Source organism: Bos javanicus, chromosome 10 (genome assembly GCF_032452875.1).
Source record: "Bos javanicus breed banteng chromosome 10, ARS-OSU_banteng_1.0, whole genome shotgun sequence".
In the NCBI taxonomy this organism is placed as follows: Eukaryota; Metazoa; Chordata; class Mammalia; order Artiodactyla; family Bovidae; genus Bos; species Bos javanicus.
The window spans coordinates 80837214-80849504 of NC_083877.1; positions in this window are offsets into that span (position 1 = coordinate 80837214).

A 12291-nucleotide genomic window follows, 5' to 3' on the forward strand; every position below is an offset into this window, starting at 1 on the left:
ACAAGCTGGAATCAAGATTGCCAAGAGAAATACCAATATCCTCAGATATGCAGATGACACCACCCTTATGGCAGAAGGCGAAGAAGAACTAAAGAGACTCTTGATGAAAGAGGAGAGGGAAAAAGTTGGCTTAAAGCTCAACATTCAGAAAACAAAGATCATGGCACCTGGTCCCATCACTTCATGGGAAATAGATGGGGAAACAGTGGAAACAGTGGCTAACTTTATTTTTCTGGGCTCCAAAATCACTGCAGATGGTGATTGCAGCCATGAAATAAAAAGACGCTTGCTCCTTGGAAGAAAAGTTATGACCAACCTAGACAGCACATTAAAAAGCAGAGACAATACTTTGCCAACAAAGGTCAGTCTAGTCAAAGCTATGGTTTTTCAAGTAGTCATGTATGGATGTGAGAGTTGGGCTATAAAGAAAGTTGAGCCCCAAAGAATTGATGCTTTTGAACTGTGGTGTTGAAGAAGACTCTTGAGAGTCCCTTGGACTGCAAGGAGATCCAACCAGCCCATCCAAAAGGAAATTAGTCCTGAATATTCACTGAAAGGACTGATGCTGAAGCTGAAACTCCAATACTTCGGCTACCTGATACGAAGAACTGACTCATTGGAAAAGACCCCAATGCTGGGAAAGATTGAAGGCAGGAGGAGAAGGGGATGACAGAGGATGAGATGGTTGGATGGCGTCACCGATTTAATGGAAATGAGTTTGAGTAAGCTCCGGGAGTTGGTGATGGAAAGGGAGGCCTGGTGTGCTGCAGTCCATGGGGTCGCAAAAGAGTCAGACATGACTGAGCAACTGAACTGAACTTCTATGTTCAGGGCCTCAAGAGTCTCTAGGAAGATATTTGCTGTCATAGGTTCTTGGGGGATTGACTCAGCTGCTTGGTAACTGACAGTCTCCCTAGAATCCTTCCTTTCTCAAAATCTGGCTTGTCCAGGGTAGCAGGCCCTGAGGGTCAGAACTTTTTATCCTGAGGGCTTGGCAAAGCAACCATGCCTTTTCTTGCTGCCTCCAACCATTTCTAGTCTGGCAGTCTCCTGACCTTCACCTTCCTTTACCCTCCCCTCCCCGTGGCCCTCCCACCCCCAGCCCAGTGTCCTCTGAAACAGAAATATTCTCTCCAGGAGGAGGCTGCTCACGGGAAGGTCCTGGGCTGAATCTAGAGGCCTGGGTGTTCCTGTAAAGCCAGTGATTAACACTGAGAGAGGGGCAAGCCAGCCGACCTCCCCTTGATTAAATGAGGGTGTGGAATTTGTTGTTGTTCAGTTGCTCAGTTGTGTTCGACTCTTTTCGACATCATGGACTGCAGCCCACCAGCTTCCCTGTCCTTCACAACCTCCCAGAGTTTGCTCAAACTCATGTCCTTTAGCGGATGATGCCATCCAACCATCTCTTCCTCTGTCGTCCCCTTCTCCTCCTGCCTTCAATCTTTCCCAGCATCAGGGTCTTTTCTAGTGAGTCAGCTCTTCACATCAGGTGGCCAAAGCATTGGAGCTTCAGCTTCAGCATCAGTGCTTCCAGTGAATATTCAGGGTGATTTCCTTTAGGATTGACTGGTTTGATCTCAGTTGTAGACCTATGCAAATTAAGACACAGAGAGGGAGGGGATTTCTTCAGATGAGGCAAGTAGAGGTGGATGGGTGGTGACTGGGCAGAATTCACTTGGAAAGAAGGAGGGCCCATCGGGACACTTCTGGTTGCTGTGACAGAACACACTGGCTTCAGAGGCTGGGAAGGACTCTGAGTCAGAGTATGAGTCACAGGATCCAGGGCTTAGGGCCTAGAACTGAGGACTCTTGTCACTGGGATGTTCGCTCTCTTCTCTGCTTATGTATTTGCTTCTATTGGTGTGTTGACCTCGCTCTCACTGCAAACATCTGGCTGGCCACTCCCAGCCCCAGCTTGGGAAGGAGGGTTACTTTCTTGACATTCCCTGTATTCATCCCAAGGAATGAATCGGTCCCCATGCTTACCACTTGGTTCAATCACTGCTGTGGGTGGGGAGAATTGGATCTGTGATTGGTCAGGCAATGCTGCTGCTGCTGCTAAGTCACTTCAGTCGTGTCTGACTCTGTGCGACCCCATAGACGGCAGCCCACCAGGCTCCCCCGTCCCTGGGATTCTCCAGGCAAGAACACTGGAGTGGGTTGCCATTTCCTTCTCCAATGCATGAAAGTGAAAAGTGAAAGTGAAGTCACTCAGTCGTGTCTGACTCTTCGTGACCCCATGGACTGCAGCCCACCAGGCTCCTCCGTCCATGGGATTTTCCAGGCAAGAGTACTGGAGTGGGGTGCCATTGCCTTCTCTGGTCAGGCAATGCAATATATTATATATTTATATATTATATATTTATATTATATATATTCTATGTTATATATTATATTATATATATTATATATTAAATATAACATAATTTAGGAGGCGAGTGGAAACAATAAGTGCAGGGGACAGCGGCTGAGGAGTGTGTGTGGAGTGGGTTGTGGGTCTGTGTGTGTGTGTTGGGGAGGGTGTGGGTATGTGTGTGAACTACAGCCGGCTGGGACTGTTGCATCATGGGACAAGCATTGTTGACGAGTTGATGAGTAGCGGTAACAGCAGGACCACGTCTCTCTGGGCTCCGGAAGCCCGGGGTCAGCAGTGGTTGTCATGGCAACAGCCTGATGGGAATGTCTTAAGGAAAAGACTAAGGCTGGAATGTTTTGAATGGTATTTGCCTATAGATGAGCACCTCTCTTGCTAAGAGCCAAAGAAAGACCCACCCCAGCTACTTGGGTTGTCTCACTCTGAGTGGGGGAGGGCGGGATGGAGTTTGAGTTTCCCTCTGAGGCTGCAGGGGACAGGTGGCCCTAGTTCTGCCTGTTACAGGCTAACAAAGATGTGTGTTCTGCACTCTGAGAGCTCACAAGATGCAAATATGCTGTGATGAGGTGCCTGGGGCTGGTGAAATATCCTCCCATGTGGACTTCCCGATTCCAGCCTTCCTCCTCCGGCTGCTGCCCACGTAGTCTTTCTAGCAAGTAAATCCCATCAGGCTGCTTCTCTGCTTAAGTCCTGTGGTGGCCACTGATTCTTGATAGACTAAAGCTCAAGTACCTGAACTTGACATTCCTTGTCCTCATGATCTTGCCTTCTCTGGACTCTCTGCTTCACTGTCCCTCTCCTCCACTCACACTCCTTGCAAATCTGTATTCCCGGATGGCTTCATGCCTCAGTACCTTTGCATGTGCTGTGTGCTTGGACTATCTTCCTGCTTCCACTGGAGAACGTTAGCACCTTCTTTAAACAAGGTGGGTAGCGGCTCCTCCCATCTGCATGACTCTCAGACTAGGACAGCACCAGCCAAGAGGTTGAGCTTGAGCCTCTTGAGCCACACTTGTCCCTCTGGGTGCACGAGGCCGTGGCCAGGCCTGCCCAGCCCATCTGGCGACCCCTGGCCAGGTGGGACAGCTTTCCCTTTAGAGACAAGCAGACCCAAGATAAATTTAAAAACTCTCTCCTTAGGTTTTTTTGACCTTCAGAAAGGGGCCTCATCTTTTCACCTGACAAAGACTTGATGAACATCCCTTATGTATTAGACACTGTTCTAGACACTTGGATACACTGGTAAACAAAACAGACAAAAACCCCTGCCCTCAAGGAGCTTGTGTTCCAGCAGGGGAGACAGACAGTAAACAACAAATATAAGAAAAAAGATAAATAATTTATTAAAAGGCACCGAGGGCTATGGTGAATAGGACAAGTTGAGCAAGGTAAGGGAGTCTGGGTGTCCCAGAAAGGGAGGGAGGGAAGGTTGCAATAGTAATAAAGAAACAGGATCAGTCTGCTGCTGCTGCTGCTGCTAAGTCACTTCAGTCGTGTCTGACTCTGTGCGACCCCATAGACGGCAGCCCACCAGGCTCCCCCGTCTCTGGGATTTTCCAGGCAAGAACACTGGAGTGGGTTGCCATTTCCTTCTCCAATGCATGAAACTGAAAAGTGAAAGTAAAGTCGCTCAGTCATGTCCGACTCTTTGCGACCCCATGGACTGCAGCCTACCAGGCTCCTCCGTCCATGGGATTTTCCAGGCAAGAGTACTGGAGTGGGGTGCCATTGCCTTCTCCACATCAGTCGGCTAAGGCTGCCATAACAAAATGCCCCAGACCTGGCGGCTTCAACCACAGAAATCTATTTCCCACTGCTCTGGAGCCTGGGAAGTCCAAGATGAAGGTGCAAACTAGGTTTCATTCTGAGGTCCCTTCTCTCTCCTTGTTGGTGGCTGCCATCTCCCTGTGTGCTCACATGACCTCTTCTTTGTGTGTGTGAGGAAAGAGAGCTCCAGGATCTCTTCCTATTTTTTTTTTTTTTTGACATCATTGTTCATGTATTATCTGCCATGGGGCATGTGGGCTCTTAGTTCCCTGATGGGAGATTGAACCCATGTCCCTTGCATTCGAAGCATTGAGTCTTAACCACTGGACCAACAGGCAAGTCCCTCTTCCTCTTTTTAAAAGGATACCAGCTCTATTGGAATAAGGTCCCATTCTCATCATATCACTTAATCTTTATTACCTCCTTATAAGCTACTGAAGCTGAAGCTCCAATACTTTGGCCACCTGATGCAAAGAGCCAACTCATTGGAAAAAGCCCCGAGGCTAGGAAAGATTGAAAGCAAAAGAAGAAGGCAGCAGAGGATGAGATGGTTGGATAGCACCACCGACTCAATGGACGTGAATTTGAGCAAACTCCAGGAGATAGTGAAGGACAGGGAAGCCTGGTGTGCTGCAGTTCATGGAGTCAAAAAGAGCTGGACATAACTTAGCAATGAACAACAATAAAGCTTCATTTCCAAATACTGTCACATTGAGTGTTCAGGCTTCAACATATGAATTCAGAGGGAGGGTGGGGAACACGATTCAGTCCAAAACGAGCCTTGCTGAGAAAGCAAAATTTGAGGATGGGATTGTAGGAGGTGAGGGAATTGGAATATCTGGTGGGGAGGGCATTCCGGCAATAGAATGGCTGCAGCAAAGAGCCTGGGGTGGGGATATGCCCACAAGTTAGAAGAATTGAAAGGCGGCCAGGGTGGCTGGGTTGGGTAAGCAGGGCACAGTAGTAGGAGATGAGGTTAAAGGGGTGATGGACCAGATCATGCAGGGTCTTGAGGACCATGTGAGGCTTTTCCTAGGCGAGAGATGGGAGCTGATTCTGCTTCCAAATCTCTGACCTTTAAAGTGAAAAGTATAAAAATCTGAGATGAGAGCCCAAAGTTTGTATTCTGATCACCCTATGGTTTCCAGTCTCCAGAAGCAGAGGTTCCCCTACCACCGTGCCCCGTTTTGTTCCAGGAGGGGCGTTGCCTGCCGCTCCCCCTCCCTGTGAGTCCCCTTGGCAGCCTCCCGCACCCCCATTCCCTGGCTTCCCTCCAGGTGACTTTTCTCACCTGCTCAGGCCAATGGAGCGGCAGTCAGCCTTCCCAGCTGAGGGCAGTATACACTGGCCCGGGAGTGTGGCTCCACTCAGATCCCCAGGAAAGCAGCCCTCGGGAAAACAGTCTCACTCTTCCCCATGACTCAGCGCTGGGGATGCTCACGACTCATTTTTCTCACTCGCAGCAGAGACAAAGCCTTGGAGGCGTCACAGGATAATTAATAGTGAGAAAACTCCCAGAGATGCCCCACTTGTCCTCCCAGCAGCTTGGGAAAGAGACCATTAGGTCCTCTGCTGCTGATTAGTCAGTTGTGTCTGACTCTTTGTGACCTCAAGGACTGTAGCCCACTAGGCTCCTCTGTCCATGGAAGGAAACTGGAAAAAAGTTGCTCTCTGCATAGACTGTAGAGGTAGAAACCAGGAGAGGCCAGAATGAGTCACCTTTTTGAAGGCTGGAAAGGAACCAAAGGAGAGGGATTATTCTTTATCTTGGGTCATCCTCCCCAACCCTTACCTCTCCCTTCACAGCACTGTGTGGTCACCGGACACCCTCCTCCAGTTTCCCTCGACTCCCTGCAGAGGGTCCTTATCTTTCCTTCTACAGCTGAATGGATCTTTCTGCATTCAGTGAGATGCCATGTTTCACCTTCAGATCCACTCTGAGAATTCAAACACAGGGAAAAAAAAATCACTCTTCCACTCTTTGAATTTTGTGTTAATTATTTCTGAAATTCTGCCTCTCCCCACCCCCCGGAGTCCACCCACGAACAGGCTGGCGATATCAGCATAGAGCCTGGCACTCCCAATGCTTGTGGAATTGATTTCACTGCCAAGTGAGAAGGTCCACTTGAAGAGGTGACCCGCAAACAGTGATTCACCACGGCGTGGGAGTGGAGGGGAACCTGCTTCTGGGAGGGTAGGGTGTCAGCACGAGGACTGGGTGTCACAGAGCTTGCAAATACATCCAATATTCTAATATAATTTAAAATAATGATCACCATCCAGCATTTCTGGCCTTCTGACCACAGATAGTAGTAAAGCACGCTGGAGTCTTTTTGGACCATGAGTTTAAAAATGTCAAGAATCAGAGCCCAAGAGATTGTTTGCTGGAACCTTTCTTGGCAGTGGGGATGAAGTCTCCCCTGAAGGATAGAGTTGGTCCTTGGGACAGTGACCACAATGCAACCAATCATGGAAGGAACTGCTGCTCCCTGGGGCTGGCAGCCTGGATGCGTGGGGCAGTTCTTAGGGGTTTGGCTCACTGTGAGTCTTATTAAGGAAACCCATGTCCATTGTGTGCACAACACCAGATAAATTGCATCTAACTTATTTTCTTGGTAGAAAAACATGGAGGACAGAACAAGGAGAGGCAATAGACTGTCAGGAGAGTGAGGGTTCCCAAGATGCTCAGAGAGAAAGAGACTGTGGATAAGAAGGGCCCAAGGTGCAGTAACCATGCAAGTGTGATGGGGTAACAGGTGATGGCCTGTGAGGCTGACCAATACCCACTGGTTTCACTCTTCTTACAAGGAAATCCTCTGGTCTCTCCCTAGGTCCCTTGAGTGGATGTGGGCTCTGTGCAAATGATGGGGGGCACTTTTCCAATGTAAAGAATGCATGCTCATCTGGACCAGGGGGCTGGCTGATGTGAACTTCTTTCCCATGGTGGATTAACTTCTGAAAGGGTTTTGGAACTGCTGAGTTAAGGACCAGACTGGGAGTCCTGACGACTCCACTACAGGGTGGAGGATGCCAGGAGTCTGACTGGAGGGAGGCTGTGGGACTCAGATTCTAGAACAAGCATGCTAACTGCAGACAACCACCTATCTGCAGCAAAGAACCAGCACCAGGCAGTCTACCATCGCAGGGTGGTTCCGCACGGTATTGCCGGAGTATGTTCTGTTCCTGACAAGTATTTAGGTAACCGGCAGGCTGGGACTGTATTTCACACACAGTGCACCCTTCCAGGGAACCTGCGGCAGCCAGAATGGGCTTGTTGCCCATCTGCACTCCAGGGAGAGCGTCCTGAAATGGGGACTGGTGGCTCCGCAATGATGGCCATTATTGTGAGGCTCCTTGCTGTTGACAGTACGCCTTTACCTCCACTGCCTCGGCCCCTAAAGAAACAGGGTGGTGCTTTTCCAGTTTCGGTTTTAAAGTTGAAGAAACAGAGATGAGAGAGTGCCAGGTTCAAGAGAAGTTTGAAATCTCACTCTGCCCAGCCCTGCCCATCCTCCCCTCCAGTCCCCAGGAATAGGATGTTACCAGGGGTGATCAAGGGCCTGGGGAGGCAGGCAGCGCTCTGGGCCTGCAGGATGGGCAGGGCGCCTCCTCGCGCCCTTCTCCATGCCTGGGACTTCTCTCCCTGAGTGAGCCTGAGAAATGTGGGTTGGACATGCTCTATCTGGGTCTTGGACAGAAATTCTTGCTCACGTTTCCTTGAATGCTTTTCCTGGGACTTACCTTTCCTTGCTATGTGACTGTTAAGTAGTTTCAGGATTCAGAAGGAAAAAATAAGCTCCTTCAGTGAGCCCTCAGCCTACAATAGGGAGTCTCTTACATAGGGCAGCCTGGTCCACTTGGACAAACGAGTTTCAGTACTCAAGAGTCTACATTTGTTTGCCCTGGGATAAGATAGGATTTTTTTTTTTTTTTTTAATTCTATACACCTCATTTATTTAGAGTGAGAGGTGAACAGTAAAAAGTACATTTACTTAAAAAGCAAAAGAATGCCAAGATAGTAAGCTGAGATCCCACCCATGGTGGAACTGGGAGGGTCTTTGGCCAGACACTGTCATCCTTATCCGGATAAAGTCACCCTGCTCAAACCACACATCAGCGACCCGCCCAAGGTCCCACCGCCATGATAAGTAGAACCGGAGCTGAAATTCAGCCAGGTCTCCATCTTTTTCCTTCTATCTCTTCTAGTCTTGAGACAAAGCCAAGACAAAATGGGAGGATGGGGGATGGCCCTGCAGCCTTGGGCATTCTGGGAGGAGCTCTGCACACTTGGGGTCAAGGTTGGTTCCACGGTGGACAAGCTCCACACTCAGTTGTTACTCTCTTGCAGCTGCCCTGGGAGGCGTGTTGGCTTGGCACCACAACCTGACCACCTCTCTTCCCTCAGTGCCTGTTCCCCGCATGAGCTGAAGCCCTTGGGATCTTCTGAGACTGCTTGAAGGAGGAAATTTGTTCTATACCTAACTTTCCTCCCGCCTTGTTTCCCTCCTCCCCGTCCTCCTTCCTTTTATCTTCCTACTCTCCCTCCTCCCTCCCATGCATGCACTCAAATCTAAGCAGATGCATGCCTGCAGCATCCTATCTACTGTCTCCTGTAGGTTCAGAGGCTTCAGAAACTCAATACTTCCCCTGAGTCGAGAGTCATGCTGAATTATTCATAGGTCAAATCTGTTGCAAATTTCAAAGTGATTTTTTTTTCAAGGTTGTGGTTATGAGGCTGAGGGTGAAAGAATTAATGAATATGCCTAACTTTCAAGGAGGTCAGACATGCCCTCAGAAATCAGGTAGTGCAGGGTCTGTCTCATAAGGCCCTAGGACAAGCATACTGAAGAGAAATGCCCTGTGTAGTGATTCACAAAACCGTGGCCTTGGGTAGATAGAACTCCGGACTCCCTGAACTCTTCAATCAGTGGACTGATGGATTAAACACACCAGAAGATAGCTGGGACTCACTCAACCTCTACACCTGTCTAGAATCCATCTCCCCCTCAGCTGGGACCATTCAGGAGGGGATCAGGGTACCCAGAGTTTTCTGAAGTTTTACCCAGAGGCACTGGTTGGGGGCAGTGAGCTCCCCAGCCCTGAAAGTGTTTGAGTTGGCCATGATGAACAAACACCAGGCATGTTGTTAGAGGGGCTCCTGCTTTGGGTAGTGTTGGACTAACTGTGGATGATTATTCAGAATTATCCTGTTGATCAGTTTTCGGGAAAAGATCATCCTTGTAACTGAGTGTCTTGAGATTCTAGAATGCAGTTACTAGGAATAATTTGATCTCAGAGCAGACTCTGATCATTGATTCTCAGACTCAGAAATGGTTGGCTTTATCTGATGTTCTTTCTTGGATTTACCTGTCAACTGTTGCCAATACCCTCTCTGCCTCCTATTCTTCATTCATTCCTTACAGTGCTTTCACCATTGGGCACCATTCTGCCAGAGACTCCCGAAGTCCCCTATAGCCTCCCTGACCTTCTAGTGGCTTTACGTAGAGGAACTGTAGCCTCATGGAGAGGTAAACAGGTCTGGAGTTGGGTGGACCTAGATCAGTATCTTGGCTTAACCTTTAAAGCTGAGTGACTTTGGGGAAATTACCTAACCTCTCTGACCTTCACTTTACGCTTCTGTAAAATTAGAATGGTAACACTTTTTATTTATATATAGAACTGTGAGGTTTAAATGAAATAATGTAGTTAATGTATTTAGTCTACTGTATGGTACATCCTTTCCCAAGTCTGTTGTACTCTCTTTTGCCTCCTGCCCTTGACTATGGTACATGCATAGACCGTTCTATCCCCACTGTGACAGAGACTTCTAATTGTTCACTAGTGTCCATTCCCCCCTTCTTCCCTCTTAGTTTTAGCTTGATACATGGCAGCTTAGCCAGAGTCTATATTCTCCAGCCTCTTTGCAGCCCAGAGTGACCATATGACTAAGTTATGGCCTGTGAGATGGAAGCAAAAGTGAGGTATGCAGCTCCTACAAGAAGAAATTGTCTTTTGTGTTCTCTCTTTTCCTGAAATGTGAAAACCGTGCTGGTGAGTTGGCTTTGATTATACACGTGAGAGAAATGCCCTAGAAGATGGCAGAGTAAGCGAGAAGGAGCTGGGTCCTGGAGCATCTACCCAGCCTGGACCATCTGCCTGCCTATGGAATACCATGCAAGAGAAAAGCAAGCCTCCCCTCAGCCTTCTGCTCATCCCTCAGGCCTCAGCTTAGATCTCAGTTCTCTAGGAAGCTGTTTCTGCTGCTCCCAGGACCAGCTTTCACCCGTGTCCTCACTGAAGCACACACCACAGAGTCTTACAAAGATCTACTGGCTTATTTGTAACCCTCACCATCCTGGCGGTGCTTTAAGGCAGGGACGGCAATCTCACACGCTCTCTGTTCTCGGGATCTGAAACACAGGAGGCACTCAGTGAGCGCTGATTAGATCAGCGGCAGGGCCACGCACCTGCAGACTGCCTTAGTTCTTCCCTGAAGGGACCTTCAACACTCCCACTGCTGAATCCCAAACAAAAGCTGAAGAACCAACCCCCATTCCTCTCTTCCTCCAAACATACTCAGGGCTTTCTTCCACAGTCCAGTAGTCCAGACCAGGCTCGGGAGAGTAGCACTCTCCCAGGGGTTTGTTGACTATGGCCAGATGCAATCCAGTACTGGACCCAGTCCATGGGAGTACATTTCCACAAGAGTCCTGCTATCAGGAGAAAGTAAAAAGTGAAAGTGAAGTCGCTCAGTCGTGTCCAACTCTTTGCAACCCCATGGACTGTAGCCTATCAGGCTCCTCCGTCCATGGGATTTTCCAGGCAAGAGTGCTGGAGCAGATTGCCATTTCCTTCTCTAGGGGATCTTCCCGACCCAGGAATCAAACCCGGGTCTCCCGCATTGCAGGCAGACACTTTACCGTCTGAGCCACCAGGGAAGCCATGAGCTCCACCCCAATGTGAGACCTGGGAGTGTTTTGATTCCCTGATGGCTCAGACGGTAAAGAACTCACCTGTAATGTAGGAGACCTGAAGTTCAATCCCTGGGTTGAGAAGATCTCCTGGAGAAGGGACTGGTTACCCACTCTAGTATTCTTGCCTGGAGAATTCCATGGATAGATGAGCCTGGTGAGCTACAGTCCATGGGGTCATAAAGAATAGGACACGACTGAGCAACTAACACTAACTAACCAACCCTCACTAGATTATCTTTGACTTGAAAGCCTGGGCAAAAAAATAGTCTTTTGGTAAAAATGGGGAAAACCCATACATCAATTTTAATTAGAAAAGATATGCAAGCTCTTTTGTATTTGTTTTCAATTTATATACATCAATGAGGTCTGTTTACAAACCTGGAGCAGGGCAGTCCTGGTGGATTTCTCATCACTGAATGCACCATCCAATGGTCCAAGGCCTTGGCAGCTGACTTTGAATGCAGAGGCTCTGGCCTCCTGCCAGCCTTTCCTTGAAGACAGTTCCCAGGAGCGCTGGCCTTGGCAGCAGTTAGATGCTGTTGCTTTTCATTAGTGCTTCCTTGTCTTCTGCCAGACCTTTCTTTGGGGTACTCTATGTTGATGGCAGCTTTCATTGAGGTCTGTGAGTTCAAAAGATCACGGTTGGCCTGCCTCACTGTTCATCAGCCTTGGCTTTGGGGACCAAGCCCACGGCATCATCCAAATTTCCAAACATGCAGTGTTGTGATCCCACAGCCCAGGAGGCTCAGAAATTGCGTCAGCTTCCCTGAGAGCTTGGTAGGTTTAAGCGAGCCCCAGTCCTAAGAAGCTGAGTTTACCCCAGACCAGGGGGATGTATCATTTAGCCTAGAAAGAATGAGATTGGTGCTTTTGAGAAGAGGAGTACCACCTCAGAGTGGGGCTTTTAGTCTCAGCCACAACCTTGACCACAACAAGGAGATTATGGTGGTTTGAGCGTTCCTGGTGGAGAAGGCAATGGCACCCCACTCCAGTACTCTTGCCTGGAAAATCCCATGGACTGAGGAGCCTGGAAGGCTGCAGTCCATGGGGTTGCTGAGGGTCAGACATGACTGAGCGACTTCACTTTCAGTTTTCACTTTCCACTTTCATGCTTTGGAGAAAGAAATGGCAACCCACTCCAGTGTTATTGCTTGGAGAATCCCAGGGATGGGAGAG